This window comes from Carettochelys insculpta, chromosome 2 (assembly GCF_033958435.1).
Source record: "Carettochelys insculpta isolate YL-2023 chromosome 2, ASM3395843v1, whole genome shotgun sequence".
Classification (NCBI taxonomy): domain Eukaryota; kingdom Metazoa; phylum Chordata; order Testudines; family Carettochelyidae; genus Carettochelys; species Carettochelys insculpta.
This window is the reverse complement of record NC_134138.1, coordinates 132,142,850-132,159,335: the sequence shown is the minus strand read 5'-3', so window position 1 is coordinate 132,159,335 and position 16,486 is coordinate 132,142,850. Positions and strand designations below refer to the sequence as shown.

The 16,486-nt window shown below is 44.0% G+C and overlaps 1 protein-coding gene across 1 annotated transcript in view; it reads left to right on the top strand.

Annotated features, from left to right (window-relative positions):
• The window catches only part of PHLPP1 (PH domain and leucine rich repeat protein phosphatase 1), a 229,625-nt gene that overhangs the window by 132,396 nt on the left and 80,743 nt on the right, over positions 1–16,486 (top strand). The gene's annotated exons all lie outside the window — the stretch shown is intronic.

The following is a 16,486-nucleotide window of genomic DNA, read 5'->3' as shown; positions in this document are numbered from 1 at the left end:
GTTCATTAATGTCGGGAATAAGGCCATTAAAGTAGAGAAGCTTGGTAACATTTCTCTTTCCAAAATTTCAATAGAAAGAGTTGATTTTAAAAGTCACGAAAGCTGTGGTAATGTAAGAAAGGTACAGTAGCCAGAAAGAGTGCTAGAAACTTACAAGTAGGAATTGGAGGAGGTCTTTTTTTGTTTGGAGTATTATGCTTCTGTTTTTAAGACAGATAAAGCTTAGTGACTGGCAAGATAGCAATATATTTCCTATTGCTGATCAATTGTGGGTGTTATCCAATGTACTCGATTATGAGCCAGTGCATACTTATTATACACCTACCTGCTGGGTCGGTGTCTTTGCATTTGCCTTGTTGCTGGGAAGAAGGGGAGAGGTGAGGACCTTGTTTAGCATGATCTGTTCTCGGAGTCTCAGAGTAGCTCTGAACAGTAGTTGTGGAAGTTCTGACCATCCTGCTGTTTCTCCTGCCAGTCTTGATAGCAAAAGATGCACATGGTGGTGCAGCAGGAAAAGCCACACAAGGGTACTGAGGATACAAGGGACCCTCAGACTAAAAAAAAATACAAAATGGCTGAATAGAAATCACAAAATGCAATGGGCAGGGAAAGGCAACTAAGGAGAGCTCACAAAGCTGACAACTAAAACATTGAGCATCAGTCCTAAAATTTGTGGATCAGACCAAAAATATTTTAGATTCCTCTCCAGACCTTAATTTGTGTGATGGGGAGGTCCACTCATGTTTAGGAAATGAAAGCTCAGAGCACATTCAAGTAGAGTTCCAGACTTAGACATTGTGTGCTGGAGCAGTCTTTGCCAAAAGAATTTAGTTTTTTTTTTGCTGTCTACACTATTTGCACTACTCTTTCGTGCCATATTACCATGTCCTGAGAGATGGTGTCTGCAATTGTCTTTCTCTATTATACTAATGCTTCCCACCTTCTCCATTAGTTGGGGTCTTTGCAGCATTTGATAACAGCTCATATTTGTGTATTTTGTGCAGCAAACAGTAAAGAAAATTTCAGTTATTTTGTCACCATGGGTTATATGTTTTTCTCTTTGGTTTTCCATAATATATTTTTAATGTGCATTGATTCCATATCTAGTATGCTCTTTATTGTATCAAGGTAGTTTGCTTTAATGCATTGTGAAGAGACTTAGATTTATGGCACTCAAGATCACTTTCAATTTCTTTTGCAAAATGCAATCTACTTCAGTTAGTGAACGTTTGAAGTATTGGTATTTTCAGAAGATGGTTAATTTTATATTCCTGTAGTAAACTGTTGAATTGTATAATAGTTTTCTTTGGGCAATAAATGTTCGGTTTTTTTTCTTGGCATAGAATGTCCTTTGTGCATTTTCTAATAGTTCATCTATTTTAGGATTTTGTATCCCTCAGACACTGGAACACCAGCCTAAATCTTTCTCACTACTTAGTTGTGAAGTCAAGATATGTATGGTTTTGGGCAGTACTTGTTTAGGGCTTTTCTTTTTTTAAAAAAAGAGGACCTACGGCTCCTCCCGACTCCTCACTGGATTCCTGCACTTGGGGCTGTTGGAAGGGTGGTGGGGTCTCCGGCTCCTGGCCCCGCAGGGGGCTCTGGCTCGGCTCTGCTGCAGGGCCAGCTGGGGTTACAGCTCCTGGCCTGTTCTGTAAAAAGGTGACAATATGCCAGACTGACACATACCATCACAAAGAAACACTGGTTTAGAGTATAATCTGACTGCAGTTTTCAGCTTGTTCTTGTTACTCACTGAGTCTTTATATAAGACAAGTGTTCTTTCATCTCCAGTGGCTCTGACGTTGGGTGAATGAAGGACAGATCTCATGAATGAGGATAAACAGCATAAAACAATGAAGTTCAGAAGTAGAAACAAATGGCCAGAAAATCCCATTGAGTTACTGGCAGCATAGCCTTATTCTGTACCATGGTGTACTTCTCTCTTTCTGTGTCTCACTCGCTCCCTAACAGTGTTGGGAAGGTAGCCAAAATGAGGACATCTCCCCATATGATCGTGACATCTTCTCTTTTATTAAATGTAGGGAGGTGAACTCCAAGTCTAGAGTGCTAGAAAGCTTTGAGTGCCAGAACTGAGGAAAGTCACTAATATTTAATGGGCAGCTCAACACTTCAGTAAGTTGACAGTGTATAGTAAACGTTCATTTATCCCAAATCTGAGTTCCAATAGTATAGTTGCTTTGTAGATTTGTATCTTTCATACAAAACTAAACTGTGTTACAATGAAGTTATTCTGTATTGTTTTGCAAGCTAATGTGGAAAACAAGTGATACCAGCTCAGCCAAATGTATTGCTGTGAGAAATACCACACAACAGAATAGTATGTTACTGAAACAGCCAAACTAAAAATAAACACAAATGTAAATCTCTTTGATTTTTGATATCACTACTAGCAGAAATCAATTTAGAACAGTGATGCCAACCACAAGTTCTGAGTGGAACGCATAAGTGGCCAGCCTTTGTATCAGTGGGCCACAAGATTGAAAACCAGTGGTGGGCAGCCTGCAGGCCACAAGTGATACATTGGAGTCCAGCCTGCGGGCAGTCTGCTCAACCACTTCTCCATCCCCTTTCCCTGGTGCACAAGAAGCAGGGGAAGGGAGCACTTGGGGTGCGCAGGCCTCAGTGGAACTACAATGAGCTGCATGTGGGTCACAGGCTACAGGCTGCCTACCACTGATATAGAAGTTGAAGCAAACAGGCCCTGCGTTACATGTACAAAGAGGAAGAATGGCAGGAATCTACAATTCTGTGGGTTAATCAAAGGGTCCCTGTGTAGCAAAATAAACCCTAGTCTTGTAATTCCATTTCTGTATTTATCTTAATGGATGCAATTAATTTGAGAGCTAGTCCAGCTGGTTTCAGGAGCTAGCAACACCCCTGCAAATGGGGAAAAAAAACACTGGGTACTGTTTAAATGTACATAGTGAACAGTTTGGGGTGAGGGGACGCAGGGCATTTAATCTTTGATTGTTAGTCTTTCAGAGGGAATTATCATAAATTGTGTTCTGTATAGAAATGATAGATTTAAAATCTGTCACTTTTAAATGAATGCGTTTGCGGTTGGAGATGTGCATCACTTCTAACTATAAGGAGAATATTCAAATGTACTCACTGAAACTGTTCTTGAAATGCGTTCATTACATAGTGTAAACTGTTTGGATTTTTATTAGTACTCAACTTTTATATTCACTAGTGTTCAAAAGCATGTTAGCATCTCTAAAGCATAGGCTGAAAGTAAACTCTGAATAGTGTCTAGTAACAGAGGAAGCTGTGCTAGTCTATACACTATCGAAACAAAAAGCAGTCAAGTAGCACTTTAAAGACTAGCAAAATAGTTTTAGGTGAGCTTTCGTGGGACAGACCCACTTCTTCAGACCAATAGTGTCTGTCTTTGTCCTGCGAAATGCTAGTGAAAACTTCCATTTCTTCTTTGAGTCATTTGCTCATGTGCATTCCAAGTTGGATATGTGCTGGTGTGCTCCCAGTCATGGGAAGCTTTTTGCTGTAGCCAGTAGTCATAGGCTCGGTGTGGTGCCTCCTGGAATGGGGCTGATAGTACGACTAATATATACACCGCCCAACCCCTTTCTCCAGCCGCCCCTCACCCCCCACTTCTCTCTCAGTGCTGCCAGTCCTTGGAGCTCTTGCTTTCTGTGTTCAAATTGTTATCTAGTAGCCTATTGTAGTGTAAATAGTTCTCCAAGAAGTGTAAATAGCTTTAGTGTTTGATGGTTAGTCTTTAGTGTCTTAAGTAATAGCTGAGGTGGGGTGTTCCGTCCCTGCCTTTCTCCCCAGGGTTTAAGACTTGTTCCAGGTGTGGCAAGCGCATGCCCAAGAGCAACCCCCATTCAGCTTGTCTGATTTGCTTGGGGGAAGGACACTTGCATGCCTGCTGCTCAATTTGTAAGGCCTTTAAGTTCAGAACTTTGAAAGGTAGGGCCCAACGCCGTAAAGTCGTGCAAAGGGAGGTGTCCCTTGAGCCTCCAGAGTCTCCAGCAGGAGCGGTGAGTGGAGCCTGCTTGGTGCAGAGTGCACCAGCATCCCCTACGATGGTGCTGTCCAAGCACTCTCAGCACCGGGAGCGGGCATGGGCACCATCACCTTCTCAGCACTACCTATCTCCAGTGCCAAAGAAGAGGAGGAACGATAGACAACCGTCACTGACGTCCACGCATGGCAGCCTCAAGTCGAAGGCTCCAGCGTGCACTGGCAAAGGGCAGGAGGTGCGTACATTGAGGCCAGTGCAGCGCCGGAGCCCGCAGATGCTAGACTTGCCCCCAACGCCTGAGGCGTTTCTAGCAGCACGAGGCCTTCTCCAAATGACGGTCCTGGGCCCATCTCCATCTGTGGAGGACTGGCACCACAGCATTGAGACTGAAGAATCAGGGCTGAAGGAAGTGACACCGGCAGCAGCCCCTGCACTCACATCAGTGGTGGCACCAACACTGTACTCAGTGCCAAGCACTCTGGTGCTGACCCATCAAGGAGTGACATTGGGCCAGTTTCAGGTGCCCTGTGCTTCAGTACACTTGACTTTGTTGCCAACACCGGTGGCCCCACCCTGATTATCTGCTTCCAAGTCGGTGTCTGAGTTGGACTTATTCTACTTGAGCTCCAGACACAGCAGAAGCTTGAGAAGGTCACACCATAGCCATCGCAGACACCGTAATCGTCATTTGGACAATATGGGCTGGCCGCCGGCTTTGCAGGCAACACAACAGTGGCCTTTCCGGATCCCCTGGGTATTTCATGAGGTGCAGGGCCAGAGCATATGAATAACATCAAAGGTGCTGGGGGCCCTGCCAATCCTGTGCTCAGCACCATCGGCGTCACTGGACGCCCTGCCACCAAAGCAACAGCAGAAAGTGGTGAACATCTGAGAGCCACCTACATCGTTCTCGTTGGTGTCGACCTCAGCATCATCGGCGGTGCTTTTGTAGTGGGATTGGACCCCATCGGAGCCAGCACCATCAGTGATCGTCCCCCTGGTGCCAGTAGGGCAGGCAGCAGCCCAGGCATGGGCACTGGCTCAAGTGCAAGGCACATACTGGCACCATTTGTACTGCCTGTTTGGGGTTTTTTCTGGCCAGCCAGTATCCACGCCAGCTCCATCCATGGTACCTCCTGGTTATGCTGTAATTCTCAAGGCAGGGGGCAGTTGACTAAACAGGTCCCAACTGCCCTTCCCCCTCCAAATGGAGACTCAAGGGCTATCATCCTCTTCCTCCCCAGAAGAGACGGTGGTGGGCTCATTGACCTCACTGGTTTTGGTAGGGCATTTAAGCATCTCCTCAGGAGAGTGGCCCAAAACTTGGGGGTGCAGGCAGAGGAGGTCTGGGATGAGACGGACCTGTTACGGACATTTTGCTGTCCGCAAGTCGCACCAGGTTGGCTCTGCCCAAAGCTAAAACAATTGCCACTATGGCTAAAATGGTTTGGCAGACACTCGCTTTTGCCTTTTCTCGGTCCCACAAGAATGAGAGACAGTACTTTGTCCCATCTCAGGAGAGTGAACATTTGTTTACCCATTTGCTACCTGACTCACTGGTAATGGACACTGCAAACCACAGAGCACCAGGGGTTCCAGGGTCCTTCCCCAAAAACTAAAGACACTAAGTTCTTAGACTTCTATGGGAGGATGATTTACTCAACAGGAGGGTTACAACTAAGGATAGCTGACCAGCAGGTTCTGGTTAGCAAGTACACTTATAATACAGTCAGTGCCCTCTCGAGGTTGTCTGAATTGGTACCACCTGAAGCCAAACAAGACTTCACAGTGGTGGTGGTGGTGGAGAACAAACTGGTTTCAAGGGCAGCCCTGCAGGCAGCACTGAATGCTGCGGACAGTGCCATGAGGATTATGGCTTCCGGAGTGGTGGTGCGTAGTGGGGCTTGGTTGAAGGTTTTGGACCTACCACATGAGGTCCAACAATTGATCCAGGACCTCCCCTTCGATGGCCCTACCCTGTTTTCAGACAAGACAGATAAAAGGCTGCATAGCCTGAAAGACTGGACCTTCATATGCCTGCCAACCAAGCCAGGCATTTTAACCTGCGTCCTCAGCAAAGATAGTTCCTGCAGCTACAAAGAGACAGTAGTAGAAAATAGAATGGAACGGGCAGGCACCGTTCAGGCCAGCAGCCTCAGGGCCACCAAAAGGGCCTGCAGGGGCATAAGCCTCAGTTTTGATGTCCTCTGAACCTGGGGAGAATTTCTGTAGCTCCGGAACCCAGGAAGGATTGCAATTCCTGCCATAACAGGATCTTGTGAGCGGGTCCCTGAAAAGGGACAGGGAAGGGGGTAAGAAGAAAACTGATTAGCATATCTCCTAATTCTGGAACCAAAGGGAAGGCTGGAGACTCATTCTAGACCTTAAGAAGTCTCAACCAGTTGGTTAAAAAAAAAAGATAAGTTTCATACCATATCCCTGGGTCTCATACTTCCGATTCTGGGGTGTGGGGATTTGTTTGCGGTTCTCGATTTACAGGATGCATATTTCAATCTACCCTTCTCACAGGAGGTTCCTCAGGTTCAAGGCAGACGGAAACCACTGTCAGTTCGCAGTGTTGCCTTTCAGTCTGTCTGTCTGGCCCCAAGGGTCTTCACCAAATGCATGGCGGTATTAGCAATGCACCTGTGCAGGCAAGGGGTGCAGCTGTTCCCATACCTGGATGACTGGTTGTTCCAGGGAGCGGGAGCTTCAGCATGTACAGTTGATCCATCAAACTTTTGTAAGCCTCGGTCTCGATCAATGAGGCAAAGTTGGCGTTGCTCCTGTCTCAGTCTGTAGAGTTTGTAGGTGCCCGACTAGAGGTCAAGTGTGCTGGGCCGTTCCTGCTGGTCGACAGGTTTGTGACCATGGGGGCTGTCGTCTGAGACATCCTGGCAGTTTTCACCACAACGGCCAAGTGCTGCCTGCATTTGCTGGTTCACATGGCAGCATGCACTTTCATGGTACCGCATGCCAGGTTGAGAATGTGCCCCCTACAGCTATGGCTGGTGTCGGTGTATCGCCCTGTAAGAGACAGTTTAGACTTAGTGGTTATGGTGCCGCTGTGGACTCTGTCGACCCTGCACTGGTGGCTGGACGAGCAGGTCATCCTCGCAGCAGTCCCCTTCACCCCTAGAACCAGGGGTGGGGAGCGCACCTGGGTTAGTTATGAACCCAGGCTCTTTGGAGTGTTTTGGACCTTTGGCATCACATAGATGTGAAGGAGCTCAGGGTCATCAGACTAGCATGTGTGACTTTCAAGGCCAATCTGCTGGGGCATTCCGTCAGTCACTACAGACATGACAGCAGTGCCCTGTATCAGCAAACAGGAGTGTGTGGCTCCTCTCCCCTGTGTCACAAGGGCCATGATGCTCTGGGACTTCTGCGTACAGCACATCATCATGCTGCAGGCCCTTTACGTGCCAGATGCGCACAATTTGCTAGGGGGCCAGCTCAGCAGGTCCTTCATGGAACACGAGTGGTCACTCGACCTGACGGTTGTTCATTCTATTTTCTGGAAGTGGGGTTATCCCCAGGAGCACCTGCTCGCCTCCCACCTCGGTGCAAAACATGGGACATTTTGCTCCTACTGCAGTTAGAGCTTGCGGTCCAGGCGGGACAGGCTGATGTATATGTTCCCTCCAATTCCGCTAGTCCCCAGGGTCCTCAATGCCCCATCTGAGTGAATGTTGATCGTCTTGGTGGCATCAGCCATGGGCGTGCCAGCACTGGTACTCAACCCTCTGCCACTGGTTGCTTCACAAGCCGATGACACTGCTGATCCAGCTGCACCTGCTGATGCAGCGGGAAGGGAGACTGCAACACCCCAATCTCTAGTTGCTGCACCTCACAGCATAGATGCTCCGTGGCTGAGGGACCAGGTGCTGGCTTGTTCAGATCCCATAAAGGAAGTATTGTTAAATAGTAGAAAACCCTCCATGAGGATGACTGACTTGGCGAAGTGGAAAAGGTTTTCGGTGTGGGTGTCTCACAGAGGGCTATGTCCCTCGCAAGCCCCCATCGCGATGATTTTAGATTACCTATGGGGTCTGGTGCAGGAGGGCTTGTCCCCCTCCTCCGTTAGGATGCACTTAGTGGCTGTCTGAGCCTTTCACTTGGATCATGGAACATCTTCTGTTTTCTCAGACCCAGTAGTCAAAAGCTTTCTGAAATGTTTAGAAAGAATCGAGCCCCAGGTTTGGATGGCACTGCCCCCTTGGGACCTCAGTTTGGTATTAGCCAAGCTTATGGGGCTCCCCTTTGAGCCCCTGTCTCCCTGCTCCTTGCTGTTTGAGTTACAAAATGGTGTGTTTGGTGGCAGTCACCTCAGCCAGGAGGGTTTCTGAGTTGTGGGCACTTTCAGTGGGTCCGTTGTGCACAGTGTTTCACAGGGTTAAGGTTAGGCTGAGACCTCACCCCATGTATTTACCCAAGGTGGTCTCTGTGTTTCTCATTAACCAAGACATTTCCCTGCTGGTATTCTAGCCCAAGCCTCCTGCTTCCCTGAGGGAGCAGTGTTTACATACCTTGGATGTTAGAAGGGCACTAACCTTCTATATGGATAGGGCTAGACCCTTGAGAACAGTGGTTCCCAAACTTTTCAGCATCATGCCCCCCTTTTGATTTTTGAGAAACCCTCATGCCCCCCCATCTCTTCTTTAACAAAAACTTCAATTTGTAATTAGAAATAAACACAAAAGCTTGATATAAAAATGTTGCTTAAAATTAAAAATAAGCACAAATCATTTTTCTTGGCCCCTGGGGTTGCCTGGTGCAGTCCCAGCTGGCCAGCTGCCTGAGCCCTATGCCAGCCTCCAGAGCTGCCTGCGTGCCAGCTGCTCACCTGCCCAGTCCCTACACTGCTGGGGACAACCACCCATCCCAGCCACAGGCCAGCCACCCAAACCACCCATCCGAGCCCTCTGCTGCCAGGGCCGATCACCCACCTACCAGCCTGAGCTGCCCAAGCCCAGCACTGTTGGAGCCAGCTGGCTGGCTGCCCGGTGAGCTGCCCATCCAAACCCCTCCCTTGCCCTCCCACAAAGCCAGGCACCCCCAGCCCTCATCTAACCCCATCCTCCTTTCCCTGCAACCCATACTCTCATTTGCAGAAGGCAGCCAGCGCCACATGGGTCTTCGCCAGCTGCCTGCTTTTTATAGCAGCTGTCCTGGGTCACCCAAGTAAAATGGCAGGGACTGAGAGCTGGAACGACTGGGGGGGGGGGGGGGGGGTTGGGCTTCCTTGTGCCCCCCCCCGGAATTTTTTCACACCCCCCCAGGGGGGCACATCCCCCGCAGTTTGGAAAACCATGCTTTAGAAGAACGCAACAACTGTTTGTTTGTGGCAGTAACTGATAGGATGAAGGGCCTTCTCATCTCTTCCCAGCGGATTTCCTCCGGGTTAGTGATGTGCATCAAGGAGTGTTATAAGGTCGCAGGGGTTTCCCCCACCCCTGCTGGTTGGGGCTCACTCCAGTAGAGCACAGGCATCCTCTGTGGCGTATTGGGTGCAGGTGTCTATCCAGGCCATCTATACGGCGTCCACCTGGTCCTCAATTCATATGTTTACAGCACATTACGCTTTGATGCAGCACGCACGGGAAGACGCTGTGGTGGGCAGAGCTGCCCTGCATTCCTTTTGGGGCTCCGACTCCACCTCCTAGGCCTTGGCTTGCATTCACCTACATTAGAATGTACGTGAGCAATCATTTGAAGAAGAAAAAATGGTTACTTGTTTTTTAACTGGTTTTCTTCAAGGTGTGTTGCTCAAGTCCATTCCAAAACTTAATATGAACAGGAGGTAATCACTGCACTAGACATCTGCTTAAAAATTCAGTTCGGTTTTTAATAGATTAAAAAATCATTAGATAATATTGTTTATACAGTCAAAGCTCTGGTATCTGGCACTCAGTTAACCAGAATATTCAATTAACCACCATTTCTGTTATCTCCCAATACAAATCTTCAGTCTACTAACTGGAACTCTCCAACATGTTATGCAATTGCATATCTTGCAGTCTGCTTTTATTCAAAAGAAGAAAAGTCAGTAAGCTGAACTCAGGGATTTATTCAAAAAATAGTAGCTTCCAAGGTTTGTTGCAGAGTCATTAGTCAGCCCATTCTTCTACTCATATATGCTCAGTGATGTTGATAATGACGGTGAGACACTGCAAGATCCTGAAGTGCTTTCTGAATCTTCAAAGATTATATTATGTTCAGTACAGTGTTAGTGTTGTGTATTTTTAGTGATCTGGGTGTACATCATTTGCTGCCCATAGCGGTACATGTTGTCATAAGATAACTTACTGTATAGAAAACGTTACCTGTATATAACTGCGTGCTTCAAGTGTGTGGAAGATTCCTGTATGACTGTTTTAATAGAATATCAAAAAATCCCTAACACACATTCAAGCTTCCAAATGTTTAGGAGTGGGAGAATTATTTGCATACAATAAATGTGAGTTTCAGTTCCATTTCTTATTTTATTTCAGACACCTAAATAAATTCCATTTCTGCAATCCCTATTTGTCAGCTGTCGACTACAAGTCAAGATCATGGCAAACATGTCCATGCTGTTACTGCTTTGTTATAAAACCAAATTCTTAATGTTAACTAATGCTCAAAATAAAAACATGGTTCAGGCTGAGACAGCCCTTAGCTTCTCTTCCCAAAATACTTTGTTTCTTTTTAATGGCTTTCATAAACGTTTAAACACATGTACACATATGACACTTGCAGTTAGTGAGGTCACTGATCATGCGTTGACTTGTATACGGAAAAAACTCAATGGGGGGGTGTTAAAAGTGGAAGAAATTACATTTTCTGCTCAATACAGAGATTCAGTGGGGATCATTGCAGAAATGCTGACCTAAATATGGAACTTGTTGACATACTTACTCCAAATAGGTCAGTTTTAAATATGCCGGTTTTGCCTCAAAAGAAATGTGTTTAGAAGATGGAAATGTGCAGACTCTTCATTATTGATAGACTTTTTATACACTGTATCATAACTTTAGTTTTAATTTATAAATGTTGTAATTATAGTGTAAAGATTATAAGTGGTACTGTGGCACCCTGTGGACTAACAGATATTTTGGATCATAAGCTTTCGTGGGCCAAGACCCACTTTGTTCGAGAGAGAGAGAGAATTTGGTTTTATTAATCAAGTTCATTTACCATATTGTGAGGCTGAAAACAAATACATGAATGTTTGCGGGAGCGGTGAGGAAACTTGTTTTCCATACTCTTTATATTAAAGGTATTTTGTGTTGTCTGTTTTAATCTGCAATAAAAATGCTGACACTTGTATGATTCTTCAGTACAGGTAATTCAGGTTAAAGAGTTGATGCTGGACAATCGTACACATTTTCAACAAGCTACTGAAGGCAGAGGAGAGAGATTGTGATGGTAATAAACAGTAAAGAAAAGCAAACATTGAGTTAGAAAGGTCAATGAGGAGAAGGTCAGAATTTTTATTGCGTTGGACAGCTTGTACCTTACTTCATTAACTTGTAGGCAGAAAAAAACTAAACTCAGAGGCCTGGTAGAAGAAATGCTGTATATTTAATGGCTTTTTATAAGACATTGGAACTCAAACGTTTCTCTGAACACTGTGTGGGACTTGCCTTAGTTTGAAGGTACCAAGGAAAATACTAATACTCCTGTTTACAGAAAGCATGATTACCTACCATATATGTGTTTAGATCAAGTCCCAGATGCCTGCTGTGCCATTCTGCATCATGAAGAGAACATGAACATGGATTCTTTTCTTAAAAAGTCTGTTTATGCTTAGAAAAGGCTAACCTATCCCACATTCTTGGTACACCTGTTTAAGTCACAACCCTAATTAAGAGACTGTTACTGAAACAAGCTGTCAATGTATTTCTTTCATCCAGACAAGGACACCAACAGTACATCTTGATTAGATGTCCTGTCTTAAAGTACCGACTGACAGACACAGTACCTGGGGACAAACCTTCATGTGTGTTTTGCAAATTGTGGTTGAAGGAATTTCATGATTGTTTAGGAGTTCCTTTTTTGAGTGACAGTAAACATTAGAAAAAGTGCTTGACATGGCTTTAGTCAACCTTTTAGTTAATTAAAAGGTTAATTATCTTCCTGTGTGCATTTGTGCTGAGGAGTAGTTGTCAGTATTGATCAAATTTGTTAATGGGGCTTGAAACCACGAAAGGTGTATGTTTCTTGATTGAAAATGTTTTAGTGCACGTGTGCATGTTGTGTGTGTTTTGAAGTCTAGGGACAAATGTATTAGCTGGGCATATACTAGAAGAGATTGAGGTTGATTGTTTTGATCTCTCATCCAATGTGTACACTTACGTTGAACTTAATCATAATTTTCAAACCAAAGGTAAATGATATATTTTTTGCTCCAATTAAAGAGCACAGTCTACGCAAGGTAAGGGAAAATAAAATGGGCACATTGCTATAGAGTTTAGATGTCCTGCTTTCTAGGATCCATCAGCAGCAGCTTCATGAAACCTGTAAAATGTCTTTTAAAAATATTTCAAAAGACTTCTACTATGTACTAGCTGAGCAGATGGCTGTTCTCTTTTATCCCTCTTCCTTTTTAATAGGGTAGTTGATTTCAAGGTAATTTTGAAGGCATCAGTGGGTCCTGTACAACCAGGTTTTGCAGTGTCAGTTTAAATAGCAGGGAAGGGAAGTGGCTGTATCATTACTTACTTGTATCATATATGCTTCTGTTCTGTAACCTGCACAGAAGGAAATTACTAGGGTACTAGCTCTATGTTGCTTGGAGAATTCTGGGGCAAGATCAAGCATTTATATGGAAATAAACTATTACATTATTCATATCCTAAAATAACTTTCATCTTGGTTTCGATATCGTAAATATGTTCTTAGATAAGTGACAGAAGTGTAATCAGTGTGTGTCCCTACGATGTGCCAATTACAGGAATAGTGCTGAAGAACTCAAAGAAATCAAATGTGTTGCTGATTAGTAAAGTAGCTTTGATTGCCAGTTGCACTTTGTTTATTTTTGAGGGAGCTAAAGATAATCAAGTAGGTGAACATTTTTCATTGGGACTCTCTGCTCATTAAATTAAAAATTGCATGTAATCAAACTCAAACTGTGTCCATAAGCTTCATGTGCTAGACCGAGCAGTTATCATTGGCATATGACTTTAAAACTCATCATACGAGGCCTGGCCAAATAAATACACAGAATTTTAAAATTTGATTCTGTTTCAAACTGATCAGAAGCTTGGGTTTTACAGAGCTTAACTGACTTTCCAAATACAAATTACCAGTCTCAATCCAGAATGTAGTGGTGGCTTGGATCAATTCAGCTTGTGCCTGAATAAACTGAAACCACTCCAAAAGTTTTCAGGTTGGCATCTCTCTCTCTCCCATTCGGCTGAGCTGGTCTTGCCCATTCCTGGTGGTTTCCTCCACCCTCCTATTTGAATCCTCAGAAGCTACAGGGAGCTTTATTATTGCTACATAATTCACGGTTTGAGGAAATGGTAGTCAGCTTGGGTTATTTTAAGGTGTCTGTGTGCATGTTGCATACAAGCTGCTTTCTAGTGGTTAATACTCAGAGCCTAACCTTGAAAATTATTGTTCAAACCCTTGGCCATATGTCACATAAGTCAGAGGAAACAGGAGCATACCATATACAAAATGTGCTAGAGGAAAAATCCTGTATAACTTAACATATTGTTTGGGAGAGTGCTTTAACATTCATAGCTTTGATGATACAGCTTTATTATCTTCCAGTGGAAAAAATAAGCCCTGAAGTGTACTTCCTTGCGTTCTGCATGGTAATTATGAGAGAGTTATTTCTCTGAGTAATTGGATTCAATTTTCATTATTTCTCATGCTTTTCACTTTCCTGGTTGAGACATTGTTTGCTCACTCATCATGGAATAGCATCATTTTCATTAAGTAAGGCATACCGGTCTGTTTACTACCCTTGGGATTTTCACTCTTGTTACAAATTACGTGAAAACAAATCAATAATGCATTGAGCAGCATTCAGGATAAGATACATTGAACAATAGCAATATATAGGCTGTTTCTTCACATTCAGATTGATGTGTCTTTAATTTAAAGTATCTCCTCTAATTTTGACAATAGGTTTTTTGTCTTTTGAGATTGCTTTTAGTAAATCAGACTCCTCCACACACAGACATATTGTTCAGATAATGCTTCTCTGGAAGTGGAGGTCTAAAAATAAACCCACGGTTTCCTTTTTAGTGGTGATTTCAAGCTCTGAAACATAAACAAAACCGCCAGTTTCCACACAGGATCTTAGCATCCTTTATTGTGTATGTATGAAATCTTGAATACTAAGACCTTTGGTCCCTGATGATATCTAGGAGTTCCTGTCTTTGGTAATTTATAGTAGTCATTCATTGGTGACACTTCCTGAAAAAAATATGCAGTTCAGCTCTTTGAATGCAATTCAGACAGGAGGTCTCGTTTTTGTGTTTTGGAAATAATGGAGATGAAAACCTCACATTTGCCCTTCAAGTTTGTTTCCATTTTACGAACAGTATTCATCAGTTATAGAACTAGGATGTCGGGGTGGGGGGAGGGCGCGGCTTGCACCCTGTCTTGGAGTGCATTTTACAGTGGAGTTCAAAGGCTCTCAGCAATCCCCCCTGTGCAAATGGCTCCAGCAGCCCTGACAGGATTTACACTTGGGTGAATAAAATAGATGCAAGAAAAATAATTGTGGTGCCAGTGCCATATTTGGTTTCCTGGAAGAACAAAAGAATGATCAAAAGAGCTTTAAAAATTGCTGTGTGAAATTAGGAATAGACTAGGGTTTTATTGTAATCGTAAAGCACTTGGAAGTGATTTTCTTCCTCTAATATCTATTGCTCTGTTCTGTACCCAAAGAGTTGTTAGAAGTTAGTTGCCATTTCAATTGAGCCTCTTTTCCAGGGTTTATAACATGTCTGTTTAGCAGTGTGGAAGTGAAGCTTTGTATTCAGGATGAGGCTACAGTGTTTCCCCATCTCTTGTAAATATTGGAGTCTTACTAGTCACAGATTTCAAAGTGAAATATTCAGTGTTTTGAAACTTTTAATTTCCTTGTTCCAATTAACTGTGGCTTTTTAACTGGAGGGAAAAACAAAACAACTTTGCAAGCCTGTGATCCCTTTTCTAGACTGCTGCCTTTAGTTAACAATATACACAAAATGTTGCACCCGAGAGTGAGAATATGAAAAGCAGTTAATCTTATGCTGCCATCGGATGAGTCCTGATGGGGTTGACGTCTTTGCAATATTTTAAAATCCGATACTCCAGCTGAGTGCTGGAAACCTCCCCCATACCACCTCTCCCCCTGAGGCCTTGTCTCCGTTTGCTCATATTCCCTTTCCTCCCCCAGTTGCTTGCCACTCCCCTGCTCCTTGCCAGGCGGGACTGGGTGCTGCGGCTGTCTGATTTATGTAGGAGGCAGCTCCAGCTGAGTAGGGGGTAGTGTGGGAAATGACCTGCTGCCTCTGCTACCCACTGTAATTTTGATTTTTGAGTATCCAGTCAGTAGATGAGACCAGACACTACCTGATCAAAATTTGAACACCTGGCAAATCTAGTCCTGATAGTGAATGTGATTATACAAAGTACGCTGTAAATTTAGATACAGTATACCAGACTTGCAGATTTTTCTGATTAGTTACAAAGTGCATGAGGTGCTGCGTACAGTGATTTTAATGTTTATGTGGCACCTTTTAACACAGAAAGATAGCAAACTATTGAAAAATGCGCATCTTTCACTGACATTCTATCATCTTAGATAATTTCAGATAAACACGGGTGTGTGGCTTTTGGTAGGGGAGGGCAATAAGAAGGGGGAATCTTATTCAGGACATGGGGAAAAAACACTGTCCTTACCCAGTGCAGTGTAATCATGAATGTCCATGTGAAACAGATACGCCTTCCTGCGTCTTTGTGAAAGTCTCACTTGAAAGACCCACAAACACTGAAGTGTGTGCTACTTTAGTATCTCTTTAGAAAGACGAAGTGCTGAGTTAAAGCTGAGATTTGGATTGCTGTAGTTTGGGGGGCATTCCAAATCTAAATTTTAGATCACTTGCTCAGCTCACTTAGGACTGGTCTGTACAACTGTGGTAAAGTGATCTAATTCACGCAACTTGAGTTATGTGAATAATGGAAATAAAACTGACATTAGATCCACTTACTGAGTGGCTACACTGCACTCTGGTTTGAGAAGTAACCGAGAAAGCCGTGCTAGTCTGTATACTATCAAAACAAAAAAGCAGTATTTTAAAGTGCTACTTTACAGCTTTTTTGTTCTGATTTGAGAGTATCTCATGTTGACTTCCTTATACTTCTCAGGGAGGTGCAATATACAAATCAATGGGGGAATGTTCTCCCATTGTTTTTATTATATCTTCACCAGACTTGGTAAATCAACACTTGCTGTATCTATTTGCAGTAGTGCCAGTCTATTAACAG